The 24,527-nt window shown below is 32.0% G+C and overlaps 1 protein-coding gene across 2 annotated transcripts in view; it reads right to left on the reverse strand.

Annotated features, from left to right (window-relative positions):
- LOC124372502 (atrial natriuretic peptide receptor 1) overlaps nucleotides 1-24,527 on the reverse strand; it is an 884,633-nt gene that overhangs the window by 776,935 nt on the left and 83,171 nt on the right. The window contains exon 1 of one of the 2 annotated variants that reach the window (XM_046830916.1): nucleotides 22,799-22,875. The exons of the other annotated variant lie outside the window; for it this stretch is intronic. The gene's annotated coding sequence lies outside the window, so the exon portion shown is untranslated. Of the gene's footprint in view, nucleotides 1-22,798; nucleotides 22,876-24,527 lie in introns of those variants that run through there. 2 annotated transcript variants of the gene reach the window in all.

Raw genomic sequence — 24,527 nt, forward strand, 5'->3', positions numbered from 1 at the left:
CTGTCACTCGTTTATCGAGGGTTATGACCTTTCAAGAATGTATTTATTGATATCTATGCTATGTATATTAAAAAAAAGGCAAAACATCATTTGGGTGCTCGTATATAAACATTGTATAAATATTTTATATGAAAGGTGTTGACACAGGAGTTAAAGACCTTTCATGTATCCACATCGATCATATATTATTTGGGATGCTAGGGAAACGCTCATCCCTCACCAAGTACAATGTCACTTGACTGATCACCCCACTATTGCTTTTTCACTGAATGGTGCCAACCTACGTGTAAAGACCAACTAAAATTCTGGTAAAATGTTTAACAATAAAGGCTAAATATTCACCCCCTTTTTGTGGCTAGTAACCACTATTACACGTATTTTGTCTTCTAAAAATGACAATGGAAATTTGACAGTACAAAACAAATTGATGAGTAATCAATAGAATTCTCATTTCCGAAATCAAATTTAGACATTTTCACTTTTATATCATTTAAACTTAAATCTAATCCTATTTTTAGAATATACCATATAGAAAAATTTATCGGATTGTAATTAGAACCAACTCCAATTAGATTTTTTGACATTGCATTTATATTGTATGGAACCCAACAATCACTTGGGATAACGTGTAAAAACAACATGGAACAATTTATTCAAGCTACAGAAAACAAAGTCAGATTTATTTTTAAAGTGAATTTCTAAAAGGCTCTTTCGCCAGGTACGGTTTCCGACTTTACATTGTCTATTTTGCGGAAAGTTAATATTTAGAGTATTTTAACAGCTTTATGGTTGAAGACATTTACTATTATGACAAAAGAATTTAGGGCGACTTTCACTGGTTGACGATTATCGAACACTTACCAGATGAGTTTGGAGTCAGACTAATTAATAGCCTCCCAGAGGCAGTCAAACAATTCGAAACAGTTTAAGGCCCGTGTGTCCTCACATGTGTTCACTATTATGAGCAAATAGAGTAACTACCACTGGCTGACGGTTATGGAAAAATTGGCCAGATGAGATTGGAGTCAGAACTAATCAATAGCCTCCCAGAGACAGTCAAACAAATCGAAACAGTTCAAGACTCGTGTGTCCTCACATGCGGTTCACTATTATGAGCAAATAGATAGAGTAACTACCACTGGCTGACGATTATGGAAAATTGGCCAGATGAGGTTGGAGTCAGGACTAATCAATAGCCTCCCAGAGACAGTCAAACAAATCGAAACAGTTCAAGACTCGTGTGTCCTCACATGCGGTTCACTATTATGAGCAAATAAATAGAGTAACTACCACTGGCTGACGATTATGGAAAATTGACCAGATGAGGTTGGAGTCAGACTAATCAATAGCCTCCCAGAGACAGTCAAAACAAATCGAAACAGTTCAAGACTCGTGTGTCCTCACATGCGGTTCACTATTATGAGCAAATAGATAGAGTAACTACCCACTGGCTGACGATTATGGAAAAATTGGCCAGATGAGGTTGGAGTCAGACTAATCAATAGCCTCCCAGAGACAGTCAAACAAATCGAAAAACAGTTCAAGACTCGTGTGTCCTCACATGCGGTTCACTATTATGAGCAAATAAATAGAGTAACTACCACTGGCTGACGATGATGGAAAAATTGACCAGATGAGGTTGGAGTCAGACTAATCAATAGCCTCCCAGAGACAGTCAAACAAATCGAAACAGTTAAAGACTCGTGTGTCCTCCCATGCGTTCACTATTATAAGCAAGTAGATAGAGTAAGTACCACTGGCAGACGGTTTTATCGAACACTTACCAGATGAGTTTGGAGGTCAGACTAAATCAATAGCCTCCCAGAGGCAGTCAAACAATTCGAAACAGTTTAAGGCCCGTGTGTCCTCACATGTGTTCACTATTATGAGCAAATAGAGTAACTACCACTGGCTGACGATTATGGAAAATTGGCCAGATGAGGTTGGAGTCAGACTAATCAATAGCCTCCCAGAGACAGTCAAACAAATCGAAACAGTTCAAGACTCGTGTGTCCTCACATGCGGTTCACTATTATGAGCAAATAGATAGAGTAAATACCACTGGCTGACGATTATGGAAAAATTGGCCAGATGAGGTTGGAGTCAGACTAATCAATAGCCTCCCAGAGACATTCAAACAAATCGAAAACAGTTCAAGACTGTGTGTCCTCACATGCGGTTCACTATTATGAGCAAATAAATAGAGTAACTACCACTGGCTGACGATTATGGAAAATTGACCAGATGAGGTTGGAGTCAGACTAATCAATAGCCTCCCAGAGACAGTCAAACAAATTCGAAACAGTTCAAGACTCGTGTGTCCTCACATGCGGTTCACTATTATGAGCAAATAGATAGAGTAACTACCACTGGCTGACGATTATGGAAAATTGGCCAGATGAGGTTGGAGTCAGACTAATCAATAGCCTCCCAGAGACAGTCAAACAAATCGAAACAGTTCAAGACTCGTGTGTCCTCACATGCGGTTCACTATTATAAGCAAGTAGATAGAGTAAGTACCACTGGCAGACGATTATGGAAAATTGGCCAGATGAGGTTGGAGTCAGACTAATCAGTAGCCTCCCAGAGGCATTCAAACAAATCGAAACAGTTCAAGACTCGTGTGTCCTCACATGCGGTTCACTATTATGGTCAAATAGATAGAGTAACTACCACTGGCTGACGATGATGGAAAATTGGTCAGATGAGTTTGGAGTCAGACTAATGAATAGCCTCCCAGAGGCAGTCAAACAAATCGAAACAGTTCAAGACTCGTGTGTCCTCACATGCGGTTCACTATTATGAACAAATAGATAGAGTAACTACGCCTGGTTGACGATTATGGAAAATTGGCCAGATGAGTTTGGAGTCAGGACTAATCAATAGCCTCCCAGAGGCAGTCAAACAATTCGAAACAGTTTAAGGCTCGTGTGTCCTCACATGTGTTCACTATTATGAGCAAATAGATAGAGTAACTACCACTGGCTGACGATTATGGAAAATTTGCCAGATGAGGTTGGAGTCAGACTAATAAATAGAATAGAATAGAATAGAAACATTTTTTATTTCCAAAACATATACACCAAGATATTAGATTTATTTACAGTTGATAAATAGTAAATTACCCTTTTACTATACTTACTAAGTGGCGATAAAATAAAACAATTTAATTTTAAGTACAGTAGTTGGATAAATATTATTTATATAATTTAAGTATATAACTCATACTATACTATACTAAACTATATATTACATATTAACATATATTCTACAATGGAAATTAGCCTACACCTACATGGGCAAGCAGCCTGTGCGTAGGCTAGAGTCGTACTAAAAAGTTTATGTTATCTAGATGTCGAAAAAAGTGTTACTGTTACGTGTCAGTGTGTTTTAAGGCATAAAATGTAGAAATTTAGTTGTGTGATGAAGGAGATAAGAGATAATACTGTCGTATTAGACAAAACCATCGGTAGAATTAAGACCACATACACAAGACCGTGATATGACGAGCGCCGGAGGATGGGGAGGGGTCAATGTCAGGTTGGTCCCCAGTCTGAGTGAATGAAAATCTCGGATCCTTGGACTCCAATTTGTAACAACAGTTCTGTGACATTATATTTAAATTTTTTAATACTACCTGATTCAAATAAATTTAAATTCTGAAGTTTGTTGGGTACGTATGTTTCTAAATAGCATATGTGAAATTATAGTAAGAATTGGTTTTTGAAAAGGATTTATCTTATCTAATTACATGAATACCAACATGTTCAGAATATCTTGTTTGGTAAGAGTGCAAAATTTCTGGTAATATTGTATTAGCATTTTTGTAGATGTGAATTAGTAAATTTTTATATATAACTGTCGTAGTGAAAGTAGGGAGGATTCCTGAAAGAGAGACTCAGTTGGATAACGCACATTTTTCCTCAACCCTGCCTTTAGTATACTCTTTTGCGTAATGAAAAGAGGTTCAAGAAGCGTTTTACACGCACCGCCCCACGCAATGTTACCGAAGGAAAGATAGATAAATAGCCTCCCAAAAGCAGTCAAACAATTCGAAACAGTTTAAGGCTCGTGTGTCCTCACATGCGTTCACTATTATGAGCAAATAGATAGAGTAACTACCACTGGCTGACGACTATCGAAAATTTGCCAGATGAGGTTGGAGTCAGACTAATTAATAGCCTCCCAGAGACAGTCAAACAATTCGAAACAGTTCAAGGCTCGTGTGTCATCTACATGCGTTCTACCCTGTTGATGAGTTCGTTTGAATGGCCGTTGGGAAATTTGATAAAGGATATTATCCGGATTTGATGTAACGCGTGGATCTATCAATTTATTGTTCTTTTGCTATGTGATTGAGTTATGTATTTTATGATTTGCATTAAATTGAGGTGTTTTTTTGCTAATACTTAACGATAGAAACAACAATTTTATATTTTTGTTGGTTCGACAATGAGTATACAACATTAAATCACAGTCGAGTCGAAAATACCGCACACTCAGGAATTTATGTGCACTAAGTTCGATTACATGTTAGGGAGTGTGTGAGAGATATAGATCGTGCGTTTTTTAAGCATCAAGTGGGCAGTTTATTTAATCTGTACATTTTTTAACACTTAAAGATACTTTTATTTTTGAAGAAAAAACATGTTTTATTAGTAAAGCATTACAGATACAAACTTTGTAAATAAACAACGCATATCTACGAATATTAGTAGACCCAACACGTAGAAATTCCCAGAAACAGTAAGTGGAACGTAGTTATCAGGCACAGGTTTTTTAACATTTAACTATGGTAAAAGCAACTTTTCGTTCAAATGTGTATTCATATTCTAAGGGGAAGACTATGTTTCACCCTGTCTTTTATTTTTTACCAAAATATGGTTTCCTGGTTTGTCAGTACCAGGAAATAATAATATGTCAACGACCAATTCCAGGAGTGACATCTTATTTCGTCAAATCCATCACTGAAAACTACATTATTAAAGACGCATCGCATGAATCAGGATACAATCTCCTGAGCATTGCAAGTCATAAGAAAGGATGGAACAGGAATTTATGAGACAGTCAGAATTATCTTTCCAATTTGTCTCTCAGTTCCCAACTCTCTACTGGGAACAATCATTTGAAATGTGTTCCAAGATTCCACCACAAGTAGATTTGCTTGTGGCATAAAATAACAAAGATGAATATTTAGAACGGGCATAACTAAGTTCGCGATGTGTGTTCTTTTTTATCGAGCGTAGTTAGGTCAATATCTCAACTCGATTAGCGCTTTGCCTGTCAGTGTTATTACACCTTAATATGTGGACAAACCTCACCTGTTCAATCGCTGACCACAGAAAACTTATAGCACGAGCATTCTCTTTAAACCTGCATTAGTGGAGATTTCGCCATTTCGACACCACCGCCATATTCGTTTAGGTGCCGAACACCAAGTTATGCTCCAGAAGGGAGACATTTTTGTGGACAGGTTTAATTTACACAGAGTTGGGAATACAGTTAAAACTCTCATCTTTTCATGGTAAAATATATGGCCGTGGATATTAACAGTGCCAATAAACAGTGCAATATACGTTTTATTTATTTATATATATATATATATATATATATATATATATATATATTATATATATATATATATGTATATATATATTTATATATATGTGTGTGTGTGTGTGTGTGTATATATATATGTATGCTAATGTATATATATATATATATGTATATTATATATATATATATTATATATATACCTTTTAATACTCTTAGTAAACATGAAAAAGGTAGTCAGTAGTGAAAATTTCAGTTTTTTTTGTCAGGCAAGTTTCGTTGGTAGTTTCTCAATAATCAAAATTTTGATTATTATTGGATTTTTTTTGTTTTAATCACATTTATGTTTTTCGAAAAGCCTCGTGTATGGACGAATGACCAAGTATGGACTCGGTTTGTCAGCGGTATCAGCGGTTAAAGCTTTGTATTTTATGTTGCACGATTACTACCTTTAATAGTGTAGAATTATAAGGAAAATAGTATTAATTACTAAACATGCCATTAATGTCGATCAATATATTAGTTTTCATTATAATAATCAGCAATAAGGTAATGATAAAATTATATTGTATTAATTAGTCTACAACAAGAAACATGCTTTATGTCAGCAATTTGACTTCACTAGAAATATTGAAGTTTTACAATGACGGTTTCTGAGTAAATTATCTTAAGAACTTTGAGAAATATGAAGAAATCTTACAGAGAGGTATTTTTACAAACCGCTTTAGTAAATATATGTACATGATTAGGTTCATTAGATTCAATTTCTGATTAAACTAGTGATTTTCTTGAGACAAGGAAATTCCAGTACAACATTTAATGAGAGTTATAATTAATACATCACACATGTGCTTTACAGTTGTAAGATTGTCTGTTCTAATAAACGACTTCACCTCTGAGTCAATCAATAAACACATTTTAACAAGGTCACAAAGTAAAATTGAGAAAACGATGACAAAACTGTGGAATATGTAAAATAAAAATAGAGAATGAAATTGTTGTATCTATGGACCCGGTCTATTACGCGTAAATATATATATATATATATATATATATATATATATATATATATATATATATATATATATTTATGGGTAGCACATTCACCCGGCAAGTGAGAGATCCGGGTTCGACTCCCGGCGGGGCAAGTACTTTTTGCGATTCAATGTTTATTGAAATTATATATATATATATACATATATAATTGAATATTCTAATTATAGTGAATATTATATATATATATATATATATATATATATATATATATACAGGGTGTTTGAAAAGTATGGGTACGGCTTAATATTTTAAAAACCATAGGAGATAACATCTATAAACTTTGCACAGTGTCATATGGCTATGTAAACTATTTTTCCTTGCTATTACCATGACATGCCAACCATGGGGGGACGGCCCACAGAGGAAAACATGGAAATCTTAAATTGAAGCATGGGTCGAGTGATACCTCATTTGAAAGAGCTCACTTAGTAGAGTTGAATGCCGCAAACCGCATCTCAAAAGGTTTATCCAATCAGAAATGGCGGGTTGTTTTAGGTACACATTGTGAAGTACATTATGCGCTGCCATTTCTGACTGGATCGTCGTATTCTGATGCGGTAGGCGGCGTTTCACTCTACTACCCAATGTGTTTTTCACTGACTTTTATTAATTAGCAAATTATATCATACATTTATAACACAATAAATAAAACTAAAAAACATCGGTAGGTATTTATTGTGTTATAAATTTATGACATAATTTGCTAATTAAAAAAAGTCAGTGAAAACACATTGGTTAGTAGAGTGAATCGCCACCAACCGCATCAGAATACGACGATCCAGTCAGAAATGGCAGCGCATAATGTACTTCCCAATATGTACCTAAAACAACCCGCCATTTCTGATTGGATAAACCTTTTGAGATGCGGTTTGCGGCATTCAACTCTACTAAGTGAGCTCTTTCAAATGAGGTATCACTCGACCCATGCTTCAATTTAAGATTTCCATGTTTTCCTCTGTGGGCCGTCCCCCCATGGTTGGCATGTCATGGTAATAGCAAGGAAAAATAGTTTACATAGCCATATGACACTGTGCAAAGTTAATAGATGTTATCTCCTATGGTTTTTAAAATATTAAGCCGTACCCATACTTTTCAAACACCCTGTATATCATAATATATATAATATTCAGTATAATTAGAATATTCAATTATATATGTATATACATAATAATTACGCTTTACATTACATTAACTAATAATATATATATATATATATATATATATATATATATATATATATATATATATATATATATATATATATATTTAGTATAAATTCGAAAACAACATCAATTGTGTTTTAAGACAAGTTGTTTGTTAAATAACTAAAATTCGTAATATTATTATTACACTTCTATTTTAATTTTAAATATATTTTTGTTTCTTTCACTTTTTACACATGTTACATGTTACACATATTTAGGTTGTACCTTCAATTTTGTGAAACATAATAAAAAAATTCATATTACTATAATTGAGATTTCCAATACCGTATACTGCAGTTGTCATACGTAGAGAGAAGTATTAAGGTGATCAGTATTCGACACATTGTATGGAGCAGAGTGCCCAGGGGGCAACTTTTTCTTTCTTTATCTATGATTAGTCAAAGGTCAATGTTTGATTTATTTGTTTCATCACCATGTTGACTGTATATTTAATGTGCATATAACCTTTATTGTATTAATTACTGTATATATACTCTATACTATTTATGCAAGCTATTTATTGAAAAATATCCTGAAAACTAATGAAATATATATTTATTCAATTAAAGACATATTGTTTATCATTATTTCGTATAGCCTATACATAGTAAAACTTAACTATTTGTATAATTATTACTCTTTGCAGTTTTTGTAGAGGCTGTTATAAAAACCAGAATTCGTAAATACTATGGAAGATAGTGAATGCGGTGCTTTAATTAACTTCCCATTTCGTAAGTAAAATCTTGTGTGAAAACCACATACTCTACAATGTGTTTTGCTGTTGACAAATTAATCTTATTACTTTGCATTCTGTTTTCATTTATACTTGTACTACTTACTCAAATTTAAATTGTTGGTTAATACATACAAAGGATTCTCCTTTAAAACAAATTAATTATTTATAAATATATTTTAACAGTTTTTATTAAACACTGTACAATTGTATATTAGATATTATTTATCTTTTAGAAATTATATCACATAGCAGTTTAGTAGTAAGTAAACAAAAACTTATATGAACCATGGTATGCGTAAATCCTGATTAGATTTCATGTTGATTACTCAGGAACATTCTCAACGAGTCTCTTGTCAATCCGATTCGCTATACATGCACTGCTGAAATTGGATTTTGATTGTGTACCATAAACGTCCCACCCGTTAAACCGTAGCAAAAGTTAAGTTTGTGGAAAAACCCTGTGATCTTAATTCTTTGATTCATTACTTATAAGTACACAAGCCATAATAGGGCAGAAATACAATGTATTACGTCTTATATTAAATTTTGCCACACCACATATGGATAGTGTTTCTAATGATCGTGCTACGTCTTACAAGTTTACGATAACTTTTTACTATCTAATTTAACATATTCAAGGTACATTTAATAACACATTACATTTGCAGTAAAACCGAATATGTGAATACCATGCAATAAATTCAGGCTATTATAACCGATACCGCATTGACTTGCCGAGTGTTTAATCTTGGGCCTTGGTTAAAATCTGGGGTTACTTTTGCCACATAATTAGATTTACAACGGATTGAGCTAAACAGAGATTTACGTTTGAGAGGGAATTAGGATTGAAATGGGTAGTTAAACATTTACCGGTTTGTTCATTACAAAACGTTATGTGTTGATCAGGACTTAATATAACGAAGGGTTTAGCTATGAATGAGAGATCAGTCAGTTAGTTTTCTGAGCTGGCCATATGATAGAAACTGGAGGAAATATGTTGGCCAAAATCAGTCTATAAGCTGAGAGCCAAAATCCATTATTCATCCTAATCCTAATATCCTAATAATTATCCTCATAAATGCGAAGGTGCCTTGCTTTGTTTGTTTATATTTAACGTGTAAAGTATTCAACCGATTGTACTGAAATTTTACAAGGACATTGTTCCTTTGCTGATATGAGAATGCGCCTACTCTTATTTGGAAACTCCATCCGGGATACGCCTCACTTGTCTTTAAAGTAGCGAAAAATCCCATCTTGTTCTCTAAAGTTGTGACATATTAATTGAAAGAGACTGACAAAATGTAATTGAATTTTCTGTGTAATCATTGTTTTATGACAGTAAAACCATACATGTATATTAATTTAAACATTATTTTCAATATACCCCCATCAAGAAGTATATATATATATATATATATATATATATATATATATATATATATATAATTTTAATATATATAATTTCAACATTGAATCGCAAAAAGACTCTAACCCGGATCTGTCACTTGCCGGGTGAATGTGCTACCATTACACCACAGAGCCCTCACTTTTACGATTCAATTATTTTGTATTTGGCCGTATTGTAAATATATATACAAACACATCTCTGAGAAGCCTACTTTTGTCAAAAGACAGGTTTCATAAGTCTTTAAATGTGTAGTAACAGCTTTACTACTTTGTCCTCTAGACTGCTGCACTGCTAGGAGTCACGCGCTGCTCTGCATGCAATTTAGTAGTCTTTGCGCGTGTATAATGCTGGTTCGAGTGAATTGTATTTCCGTATACAACCATATTTCTGTCAAAAGACAATTAAAACTGGTTTTATAACAGTTTTTTTAATTTATAGTTTACGTTTGATAGTAACTTTGTATTTTTTATCTAAAGCTTATCTAATATTTAATAAATTATATATTTAAAAGTACATTAAAAATTAAACACGCGTTTATTTCTTTATAAAATAAAAAAAATTGTATTATTTTATAACATTTATGTGAGTTTCATGTTGTGGTGTTCTCGTCGATTGCTTCAAAGGAAGATTTTGGAGTCAAATTCTGACCTATAATTATAAATAATACACTATTATTTATAATTATAGTGTATGAGGAGTACCATTACTTTTCATTACATTTTTAGATTTCAACAATTAAGTAATTACTCATCTACTTTAGAAATTCTAAAAGTCATAGAAGGCCTAAAACATAAGATGGTCAGAATTTGACTCCAAAATCTTCCTTTGAAGCAATCGACGAGAACACCACAACATGAAACTCACATAAATGTTATAAAATAATACAATTTTTTTTATTTTATAAAGAAATAAACGCGTGTTTAATTTTTAATGTACTTTTAAATATATAATTTATTAAATATTAGATAAGCTTTAGATACAAAATACAAAGTTACTATCAAACGTAAACTATAAATTTAAAAAACTGTTATAAAACCAGTTTTAATTGTCTTTTGACAGAAATATGGTTGTATACGGAAATACAATTCACTCGAACCAGCATTATACACGCGCAAAGACTACTAAATTGCATGCAGAGCAGCGCGTGACTCCTAGCAGTGCAGCAGTCTAGAGGACAAAGTAGTAAAGCTGTTACTACACATTTAAAGACTTATGAAACCTGTCTTTTGACAAAAGTAGGCTTCTCAGAGATGTGTTTGTATATATATTTACAATACGGCCAAATACAAAATAATTGAATCGTAAAAGTGAGGGCTCTGTGGTGTAATGGTAGCACATTCACCCGGCAAGTGACAGATCCGGGTTCGAGTCTTTTTGCGAGCAAGTACTTTTTGCGATTCAATGTTGAAATTATATATATTAAAATTATATATATATATATATATATATATATATATATATATATATATATATACACTTCTTGATGGGGGTAACAAGACAAACTCATATGTGGCATCGGAAATATAATTCATTTGAACCATAAATGCTCATACACTCGCAAAACTTTATATAAGAGTTTCTTGTTCCCTCGTAGGCTAACCACGAATACTGAAATAATATTTACCTGATTTTATGCCCATTTACAAAAAAATATAGGGGACCATCTTATTACATCATAAGTGCTTTGACCAAGTAGGCCACGGGCTTTGAAAAATTGAGTGCGAAGCCATAGTTAGTTAGCCATAGTAGTTAGTACATGTATAATCGCACAATCTCATTTTTTCCTGGAATTTATATGTTGATTCCCCCTAGCAAAGAAACCAGTCGTGACACCCAATAGTTGTGGTGGTGGTCACAATGTGACGTCATCAAAACTGTTAAATATGATGCAACAGTTTTCTGTCAAATCACATTTTATTAGTTCGTCACACTTAAAACCAAACATTAGAAATGTAAATTAAAGTTTAATAATCGTCAGTCAATCAAATAAAGATCTGCGTTGTGGCAGAAATTATGACTTTAAATCCTTTTAAATTTAATCCTTATCGTAATTTATCGCTCATATAACTATTTCTTATGTGTCTGACGCTTCAATGAATACCGACTGGTTCTCAGCATGAATCATGAATCAATAGCCCAATAACCGATGGCAACCAAGGGACAAAGGGATGGAGGAAGGGACCTTCAGTAACGTGTGAGGTAGGAATTTATATCCGAACCATATAAATTCTGGTCTTTATTGCTTATTCTATTATCATGCTGACATTCAGCCTTATAAACGCCTTCACTCTCCCTTGTATAACAAGCCTCTATGTCAGCCGTACTTAAATACATTACTATTACTATTACATTGCATGCGCGTTACGGGAGGTGTTAAAGATTAAAAGTAGGTTTCTTTTTTAAACATACTGTCTTCCAGAGATCTATAATTTGCCTTTTAAAAGAATCAAGTTGAAAACGAATGGTTTTCAACAGACAGTTTTCTATGATCAGAAATAACGTTTCAAAATTTTTGCTACATCAATCAAATGTTAAAAATTATCCACTTTACAATAAAACATAAAACAGTTTGGACGATCTTTAAAAACATATCGACTTTAAAATAGATCTTACGTAATTCTACTAGGAAAATTATGAATTACAAGTTTTTTTTTTAGGCATTGTTACAAACATTTAACATTGTTAAAACAGGGTAAAACTCAAGATCGTTTCACTAAAGTCGTTTTACCTACATTAAATATGTTTGATGACTTGTTTGCTTTCTCAGTAGCAAAAGGTACGACGTTGTTTAACAAGAACCCCTGTAGTATAGCTCGAGAAATAAAAGTAAATGTTTAACACACACTAAATTACAGCAATAAGAGCTGTAGGAGGCGGAAAATCACCGGTTAGGTCACACATGCACATTGCCTGCTTTAAAGTTTTGTCTTTAGTTTATTTACTCCTCTCATAACACTTGCCTTGGTTACAAAATATTAAAAATAAGGAAGATTTATTTGGCTTAATTTTTAGTTTGCTAACTAGTAGGATATATAATAACTTTACTACCAGCCGAGAAACGTATGCATCTCCCATTCAGTATAAATTATATATTTAAAATATTACGGTATACAATCCAGTGATGACTCTCCCCTTCCCGCCACTTGCTAAAGGTCAATTCTCTGTACAGTTGACAAAACCCAATAACGTGTATAGGACTGTGGAAAGCTCTCAGGAGAAAATCGAGTCTGCTTGCTATAAGAGCGGTCAGGGCCAAACTGTAGAACTGCTATCATGTTGTTACAATACGGAACGTAAATGACTTGGGTATTATTGAGCTCTCGTATTTAGCCAGAATACAATCATGGGTGTGCTCTCGTTTACGTTAAAAGATAATGAAATACCTCGTAGTATTACGCTGATTTATTGATATAAATGAACACGAGTTGGTGGAAAATAATTTACTCTCCTGTACGTTAAAAATAAATGAATCGTAATAAAATTACACGAACGTGTGCCTTTCTGTGAGAGTAAAATAAAGTAAGGGGAGTGGGCAAATACATATTGAACGGAAATTATCACTGTCAGAGACCAGAAGTGATAAAGGTCTAACACATGTCTAATTCATTTATTTCTATAAGATTATATTGTCTAGGCCTTCAGATAGAGACCCATAACTTAACATTACGAAACAAAATTACAAATTTTGGATTGTATTCAATAGCTTATCTATCCATCAGTGATTGGTGTATTTCATGAGAGATCTCCTAGACACCGTGTCACTAAATCTGTATAACTGGCATTGGAAGAGAGCCGGAACTTCTATTTTCTAGTTTATCTCGTTTAACAAAAGTTGTAATCAAAAGTAAATTTTATTTTTATACCCACGATTTTATAAGTAAATAATAATGTTATGAAATTTGATCAGAGACGATAGTTATGGGACACATTCATTAAATTTCTTTTTAATAATGAACATTGTTTTTCTTCCTTAAAATATGAGACTAATGCTACAGTTTATTTTATTTAAATTTGTGTAATTCATCGCCGTATTGTCACAAATTTATTATATAGATTATATATTAATTATTAATAATATATTAATTATATAGATTATAATATAAATTTACTTCAAAAATAAATATTTTACTAACAGTAATAACTGAGAAACTAAACAAAACAGGACCTAATCGCTATAAGGAAATGTGTTCATTTCAATCCAGTTTAGTTCTACACAGATATATTAGAAGTATGAAAATCCCATTCAAATGTTTTGTTAAACAGTATTAAATTTTGATCAGTGTTACTATACAGGTATTTGGTGTTAAAAAGAACGAATTGTATTGCTTCGTGACACTTTGTCTCCTTTTCTTCTTCAGGTCACTTATTGAGACACAAAAGTGAACAAATCGATTATTCATTCTTTGAAACATTGGAACATTAATATCGTCCTGAAAAATAGAATACGAAATGGATTTATATACAGTAAAATTCCTTTACGGTGGAAATGAAATTTAAAAGTACGTAGTTGATTTTTATTAAATAACGTTCTCACTCATAATAAAAATAATTATTGGTTGAGCGTTAACGAAGTGCGGTGGAAAAATTTCATGTCTATCTATATGTGCCTATCCGCACAATATGAAATGACCTATAGACTTTATATAGTGCATGAAGCTTCATTGCTATATGAGGAATAATAAATTCGTTTATGGTGCATGTTTTCAATTTTAAATCTGGCGATTTACATCGGTCTTACGGGTAACCGTGATAGCAACGAGAAAATAGCAGAACAATTAAATTCTGTGTGTTCAAAATATTTTAACGTGTAATATATTACCACATGTAGGCTAATTAATACAAAATACATCCAACATCTTTTTATGGTGACTAGATGTGTAGACGTTTTTTATTTAAACATTGATATGAAACCCAATTTATGAACAAAAATGTGAATTTATCATGTGGCAAGATATCTTGAGAAAGATTCCATCTGAAGACTTGAAGTTTTGTATGATACTTCATTTCTACATAAAGAATAATTGGTTATAAAATGGTATATCTACAACCGTGGATTTCGGCTGAGCGTCGCATTGTTGAAGCCTGTAACTCAGTTGGATACACAGTTATATTTTGTTTACCGGGTGATATAAAACACTCATTAGAATCGAATTGTCTGTCGTTCTATTAGTCAATAACGAAATAAGCTATTAACTTGAAATTTTACATTGAAACTCAGCGAAGACTTACGCATAATTGTCAATAATGTGAGACCCCTTGTCTATGTGATCACAGCAATAATTAATGCCAAGGACTGTCATGACAAAATATTGACAAATATTTTATGTAGTCTTAATACTTTAACATACGAAACAGTTTAACATACAGCAACGGCTTATTTAAATATATACAACCACATGTAATAAATAATCAAAATTTTAAACATTATTTTACTAGAGATATGTATTTTTTTGTTTTTGTATTATTATTTTTATATATTTTTTTTAGTTTATAATAGTAAAGGTTTTCCTGTCTTTGATATTTCTAATATAAAAATAATACTTCCTTAAACATGAACCCAATTTTGCAAAGCTGTATGCGAGGATGCCTTCGATGAGTGGTTGAGAGAGAGTATTTTAATTGTGTTATAAGAGAATATGTGAATCCATATAAATTAATACTACCTGGTACCTATAAGCATATACATACATATCTTATATATATAAAAATCTTGAGTCACGATGTATGTTGCCAATAAAACTCCAAAACGACTGAACCAATTTCAATCAAATTTCACATGTATCCGTAATTTAGTCTAACTTAGAAGATAGGATAGTTATTATCTGAATTATTTCGCTTATGTCGTGAATATAAACAAATAAAATGAAGAAAAGTTTTCAAAGCGCCTGCACATTATAACCTGCAATTACGAGATAGATACGTATATTAAACAGTGAAACACTATTTGAAGGCGCTAAGTTATGATGTATAATTGTCTAAACTAAATTTTTGGTTGAACTTAAAGGTTGAGTGGTAGACCACTTTGTAATAAAATACATTATGCATGTACAATACATTTTTGACATATTTTCTTGATCGTGACATCAAGGTAAAATCTACATCGGGGTTGGAAATATAATTTACTTCAACCAGAAATGCTTATACGCGGCCAAACTTACGAAAAGCGTGCGAAGCCGCGGGAAACAGCTAGTTATATATATATATATTAAAAACACTTTGTTTTTAATTGTAAAGTAATTTACTAACAAATTATATATACAGGGTGTATATATTATGTCTGGAAAACACCCAAATATATCCTTTAATAATTTAAATATAAATTTGAAACCTCTTACAATCGTGATAGAGATTGGGCATCTACTTTTTGGAACAATGTTTTGTTATGTCACACCAACGGGGGACGTCCTGCCGAGGGTATCGTGAATATTCTTAATGGAAGCCTAATACCTTGTGATACATAATTTTTAAAGGTAATAGCTTACTGAATTGAATGCCACAAACCGTATCTCAAAGGAATTATTTCTATCAGAAAATAGAGCATTTTTAGTATTGAAAATTTACTGATGTTCAACAATGTAATTTTAACATGGTTCTTGCGACAAAATGTGTTTACACTAATTTTTTAGCATTTTTTAAATGTTCAATTAAAATAAAATAAACAATTTATTTTTAAGCTGGTTCTATTAGCACAAATTTGCCAGTTTTTATTACAGTACAATTATGGAAATACTTATGGTTATTGATTTCTTATTACAAATAAAAAATAATGTATGCTTGTTTAGAAAAGTCTTACAACAAACGTTTTTTACCTGCATTTGGTGTCAAAGCAATTGTTCGAACTGTGTTCCTTCTACGGTTTTGACAATGAGCCAATCTTGTGTAAAATGATTCGACAGAGTTTGCCTAACATTTCTTCAGTTATCACAAAGCAATCTCCTCTATAATCCTGTTTCTTAGGTCTTCCAAATTATGAGGCTTTCTTCTATAAACATTGGATTTTAAATGAACCCATAGGAAATAATCGATTGGTGACAAATCCGGAGATCTTGGAGGCCATTCGATTTCTCCTCTTCGGCCAATCCATTTATGAGGAAACCTTAAATCCAAATACTCTCTTACCTGTCTCCCATAATGGGGTGGAGCACCATCCTGCTGAAACCATACATTATCAAAGTATTCTCCTGATGCAATTTGAATAGCTGGGATTATTTTCATTTTGGAGCATATTGTAGTAAAGTTCGGCATTTAAATTTCCATTGATGAAAAAGGGTCCAACAATTTTGTTACCTAAAATTCCACACCATACGTTCAGTTTTTGTGGTTGCTGTGAATGGGACTCAGTACTCCAATGTGGGTTTTTCACTAGCCCAGTAACGGCAATTGTGCCTGTTAACATTGCCATTTAGGAAAAAAGTTGCCTCATCAGAAAATAGTATGTTGATCAGAAAATCTCTATTGTCATCACATTTGCGCATCACAAGATCACAAAAACTCAACTCTTCTGTCGTAATCATCCTCACTTAACTGTTGGACTAAATGAACTTTAAATGGTTTTGTATTTATTAATTTTCAAAATCTTACTCACAGACATAGGGTGCATATCATGTTGCTGTGCAGCTTTTCTGAGCGATGTATGTGGGTCTTCAATAAATGTTTGCAAAACATCTAGTGCATGTTCTTCATCTGTTGCAGATTGTATCCTACCCGAACTTTGGCCGATTACGTACACTCCCTGTCATTTCAAAACGCTCAATAGTTTTTGATATTGTTGAAACACTTATGGATTCCTTTCTGGGAAAGTGTCATTAAACAAATTACAAACTTCCCGATAAGATCTTTGACGATCGCCATATCCTCGCATCATCAACAGAGTAATTCGTTCTCTTTCAGACAATTCCATTAAAATGCCAAATAAAAACTGAACTACTGTAATTAGATAACTTGTTGACAGCAATGCTTCAGAGACACTGATTAACTCGACAGGGAATGATATGACCTTTGTCCATTTGTAATTCCCAAGCTTAGACCTGTCTAGTGAAAGCTCCATGCTCAACAAACTGAAACCTGTAGACCAGATGATTAATAACACAATAATGTTTCTCATAGGCTAGTGACCTTTGTCTCTTTAAACCTTCCTGCTGACTGGAAAACACCAAGTACAGATTCATAAGTAATCAGAGAAAGTGACTCATAAGTTTTATTCATTGTAATAAAAACTGGTAAATTTGTACTAATGAAACCAGCTTAAAAATAAATTGTTTATTTTTATTTTTTAATTGAACATTTAAAAAATGCTAAAAAATTAGTGTTACACATTTTGTGTGCAAGAACCATGTTAAAATTAACATTGTTGAACATCAGTAAATTTTCAATACTAAAAATGCTCTATTTTCTGATAGAATAATTCCTTTGAGATGCGGTTTGTGGCATTCAATTCAGTAAGCTATTACCTTTAAAATTATGTATCACAAGGTATAGGCTTTCATTAAGAATATTCACGATACCCTCGGCAGGACGTCCCCCGTTGGTGTGACATAACAAAACATTGTTCCAAAAAGTAGATGCCCAATCTCTATCACGATTGTAAGAGGTTTTCAAAATTTATATTTAAATTATTAAAGGATATATTTGGGTGTTTCCAGACATAATATACACCCTGTATATATATATATATATATATATATATATATATATATATATATATATATATTTTTAAAACACTGGCTTTGTTTTAATTGTAAAGTAATTTAATTTACTACAAATTATATATATATATATATATATATATATATATATATCGGGAAGAATACCCGAGCCAGGAATAAGCTGCAGTCGTTAGAAATTTGGAAGTCAATGTTTATAATGAGAAAACATGTAATCATTATGTGTTAAAAAATATTAATTTTGTATAAAGTGTTATAGAATTTATTTTTAAATTAACTGGATGGCAATGATAACGCCGAACGCAAATGGTATCGACGAGACTTGCTGATAATGAAACAAAAATCTAATATAAAATTACCAATGTTTTACCGTAGTCCCTTGATCTGTCAAAGTTTATCCGTAGGGGATCGAAAATTTTGCCGTGATAATGTGGCAATCTAAATGAAGACGTATAGCAGTATAAAATGAGTTATCTCACAAGTTAGTTTTTTAATTGTACCATATTTAGCTAATTCCAATATAATTTTATTATTATACTAATTATTATAATTAAAGAATCAAAATGTACATTCAAAGAATATGTTGGGTGATACTAGAAATTTGTATACAAAGCAGATAAGATTAAGTTTCCAAGAAACCAAGAGAAGATAAAGAAAGAACCTGATATCTTTCACACACTAATTCCCGTTCTACTTGTACAGTAAAACAAACAATGGGAGATGCGTCTCTTTTCGTACCTCATGGGATTTGAAGTCATCAAAACAAAGAATGTATTATGGAGAAAAGATTAAAATTACATATACTTCTACACGCAGTGAAATAAGGTTTCGTAGATGTTGTATTTTTTATATTAGAATTTAATACGTGGATAAAATTGGATGGGGAGCTCGAAATGCAGTTCAACTAAATATAACATTATAGGATTGGAATTAATAATGAATATTTTTAAAGTGAAATTCTTAGGAAGGGTCTATACGGAAAGAATATGTGTAAATTAAAAAAATAAAATAGTATAACTTATTGTGTTGGATTTTTAGACTTTCTTAATTGACTGAGGGTTAGCGGACCCTTATCACTTTAGATGCTAGAAAAATTCTATTTCTGTTTGTCTGTCCGTATAATACCTCGAGAATGAATTAACTTAAAGGCTTGAAATTTTGCATCATTCTTCATTTCTTAATAGTAATATGGAGTTTCATGGCGCACGCCATGGAATTCGGTTAGGCGTTAGTGAAAATTTTTTATATTGGCATTAAGGGTAATCACTGAAGCCTGTTACGTAATGATGTACTCCTGTCTAGTTGTACGAGTATTGAAATATTGCAATGTAGAAAATCAATATTTTGACGCCGAGTCAATATAAACACAGATCACATAATATCACTATTCTTGTTCCCTTATTAGTTTGTCTTAATGTGCGTTACTAAACTTAGCCACCCTTCAGATTTATTAAAATTTAAAAAATAATAAACGGAAAGTGGAGTGAATAAAAAACCGGTATGTTATATTACAATACGATGTTTCCTTTATAATAAATTATAAAATAATGCCTCGATAGGTAATATTTATTTTAGTTTCAATACTTACAGTCCGAAAACAATTTGACATTGTAGGTAGTTTTGCACCTTTGTGTAAAAATATAATGTTTATATGACATTTTGTGTAAAATATCCCACTTACCGTTTAGCAAATAGTCGCAACTGAAGTGTAGTGCTTTGTTTGTTGGAGTGCCTACGTATTAATCCGTTGTTGATATTTTTACCTGAACAGCTGATAAGACAAACCAATACAATATATTACGGTAGCTGGTATCAGAGGTTCTGTAAGAGACAACGTTATGACAATATGCAATCTCACCTCAAACATTTTAACTGGCTGATCTTGTAACAAACATTATTGGTTATAATTAAAATAGAAAGTCATATATATATATATATATATATATATATATATATATATATATATATATATATGTGTGTGTGTGTGTGTGTGTGTGTGTGTGTTTGTGTGTGTGTTTTACAGTCAAATTATATATGTATCCATGATAAATATGTATTAAAGAAATTACAATTTGAGCAGCCACATAGTCCGATTTACGTGTATTGCTACCTCAAGTTGACATAAGTTGCATAAGTTTTCATTCCGTATTTTACTGTTTTATATTTTAACGTACACATTTTTTACGTAACTTTTCCAAAAAGACAACCATTTTTGGTGACTTCCTAGATTGAGTACTAAAGCTAGGAATACGATTAATATCTTGAATGATAATATTCTTGTTTCAATAAACACTAAATTATTAGATATTTCGAAATAACAATTGCTTTTAGTCTTGAGTTTGTTTGATACCAAAGGCGACGGGAGGAAAATTAGCGGATTGAGCTAGGCAGGCAGGGATGTCCACTATTGAATCATTACGAGCACGCCATACACAATATAAATACAGGTATTTGCCTTTTGTCGGTTATATATCACTTTTAACTGGACACATCTATAAAATATTTTTTAATTTTTGGAGCTAATATTGACAGACAACTAGATAGTACTAGTGGTTCTGTTACAATGTATGCTTATGTTTCTGATATCTTAAGTAGCTACAAGCTTCTTAAATGCCCATTATTATCCATGCACATGACAGTTAGCCAGATACGACCTGAGCAGTATATAATTGCTACGTACTAATAACGGTCACTTTAGATCTATTAACTACATTTGACATTCACAACGGATATCCTGTCTGCCAACCATATTGCCAAATAAATTTGCTGAATACATCCTCTTAGAAAAGACAACGTTAGGATGTAAGCCTCCGAGAAAAGTTCAAATTTTCATGGTGAGATCCTTAAGTTTGAGAATAAATTAATAAACTCTATCTCTTCTCTAAACAAGCTGCGCGATTAGTTGTGATAGTTTTTATGACAGCTCTTGAAGTAAACAATATATTCTATTCGTTTACAATGTAGACTTCCGTAGTAAAATTATATTACAATGTTGGATGTTTAAGTTAGTACGTTTAATATATAGATATGTCACGTGCTATCTTGCAATCCCCACAACAAAATTTATAATTAATAATAGAACTACACGCCTTACCTTTTCAAATTCAACATAGCAATATATCACTTAAAGTTATGGCTTACTCTCAATTGTAACACTAAATTGAAACTGAACAAAGGTGACTTTTTAAGATATTTAATTAAAAATGCGAATTTAAAACACTGACGTACGTAATTAAGAGGGGTATTTAATTTAAAATGGGTAAATGAGATGTAAGTTTGACACAAGATATGATACTGTACCGTGCCTGCTTCTGATGTCCGGATAACGGATATTAAAATATTGGTTAGTAATTGTAAGCAATTTTCCTTTGATTCCCTTATCCAAGAATAATTTTAACACCTCTGCAACACCTAATATAACCAAAGGGGTTACTTCTAATTCAGTTATCAAAGGCATCCAGATTCCATGTCTAAAACTATCATCAAAATCAGATCACTCAATTAGCTACATTAAATGACAAAATTGTCAGATCCAGTCTTTATACCTCATACCCAACGCGATCTTCTTGACAATGTCTTCTTAAATTCAATTCAATTCATGAGACGAAACCCTTTATAAGTGGAATCGTTCAATCAAGCAGATCCGATGATGCACTTTACTTTATTTTAGGCCAAGACCTAGGTAAGTGCAACGATTACAATAATATGCCGTTATCTCTTCAGATGGCTTCTACTTTTATTAGACTCTTAAAACGACGTTTTCAACATATACAGTACATATGTTTTCCCGTTTGTATAAAAAACTGTTGAATATAAAGATATGAATATTTTACAGCATGCATATAAACTATGACTGGATGCAACAACATGTTTTAGTTATATATAAAATTAATTTCCTTAAATGTAATTTTTCGAAAGTTTTAAGTAAATGGTTAGTAAACCATAGCTTGCTATAAAGCTGTAACTTAATATTGTAAACAAAATTCCATTTAATTCTCAACCATTTTTATTTAGATCTGGTTAGAATTTAACAAATTTTCTATTTTTGGTATCAATAATTCCTTGTAAGGTAATAATAACATTATTTGTCTATTTATTTCTGTGTATCTATTTTAAACCAAATTCCACAACCTTACGAAAAACTATATTAATTCACTGTAATATATGAATTACTTACCGTGTATTAAGGTAATCCTCAATAAACACACTCGGCACAATTCACTCGACGAGAGCGACACGTTGTACACCGCGGCCACGCGACTACTGGCCTACGCTGCGTGTATTGGCTAATAATACTGATAACACGTACATAGCACGCTCTCTGCCTGTCATCGCATTATCATTGGTTTATCTCCTCTTCGGGTTTTAACGCTTTAACTTTTTACAAAGAAAGAAAATAACATCATTTAAATTCTAATATGAAATCTTCATAACCACCTGTTTAATAATCTCTAAACGATAAATAAAAGTCAATATTATAGACACCAAATAGGAGATCAAAAGAAGAAGCTAATTATTTGTACTACCATTCATGTATTTCTAATTTATATTATCATTATCTATTTATTTCTTAGAGCGATTTATCCTTTTATGACTAGTGTAAAACGATGACATGTGTCATTTCTGCATTTGTAGGATCTTTAGAACACAAATAACATTTTCTAAACTACCGTATTATTCAATCACAATTTGTAACCATTTACAAGTTATTCTTAAGCCATTTAATGGGTTCTTAAATTTTGAAAGCAATAAACTGTCAATTTACTTATTTCAGTACAATTTACTTAAACCAGCGGCAATTTGAAAATAATACGTTCTATCTCTCTCCATTTTGTTTATAAATTGTATAGCTATTTAATTTGTTTTATCGATTTTTAGTTAATGAATCCACAAATTTAGGCTGAAAAAAGTCTTGTCCTGCTCTCAATCCACACATTATGGGGAATATATTCACGCATATTTGAGCTTCTTAAGTGTAAATCTTCACTATACTTAGTAAAATACTTTTGTGGATTTTTGGGGCATAAAAAATTTTCCCCATGAAATGGAAGGCAGAAAGGGGTAACTTTACATTTTCTAACTGCAACCCTTAATTTGTTACATGTCATTTTAAATTATATTAATTGATGTACAACTTTCGCAATACTTAGTAAAATACTTTTGTGAATTTTTTGGAAGATAAAAAATTTTTACCGTTATCTTCCACCCTCCACCCCAAGGAGGGTGGAAGGGAGTAATATTTTACTTCTAATTTCAACCACATTGGGTTGTTATACATTCATTTACGTTGTATTAGTTTGGTCTTTTACTACTGCTATCTTGAAATATATTATTTTTTGCAGCCTACTTTTTATTTATCTTAGCTTATAAATCTAATATATTTCCTAGAACAAATACTATGTAAAATTATTATGTTTTACTTATATTTTAAAACAGTAAACAAAATAAGATTCTACTCATTGCAAAATCTATTTGTTCTTAATAATCCACTTAGATTACTAAGTGGGTTAATAGTACAACTTAGATTACTAAGTGGGTTAATAATACAACTTAGATTACTAAGTGGGTTAATAATACAATTTAGATTTGGTAAAGTCTGAAGAAAGATAAGGATTAATTATTCCTTACACTAGCATGTTCAAGTTTTCATGGAAGATACAATACTTTACTTTGTATTATTTTGTCTTTCTTAAAACTGGACTCTTTATGTACTTAGAATTAACTGTTTATTTTCAAAATTGTACTTATTGTAATCTACCTTCTTGTGGTTATATTTAACATAATATTCAATAAATAATGGTTTCCTCACCTCTGCTGGATTTGCTATGTAATTTGAAAAAAGCTCATATGACGTCGATAGATCTAAATCTTGTCAAACGACAATAAAGATTTAATTTGATTTTGAA

This window comes from Homalodisca vitripennis, chromosome 1, assembly GCF_021130785.1.
Source record: "Homalodisca vitripennis isolate AUS2020 chromosome 1, UT_GWSS_2.1, whole genome shotgun sequence".
In the NCBI taxonomy this organism is placed as follows: Eukaryota; Metazoa; Arthropoda; class Insecta; order Hemiptera; family Cicadellidae; genus Homalodisca; species Homalodisca vitripennis.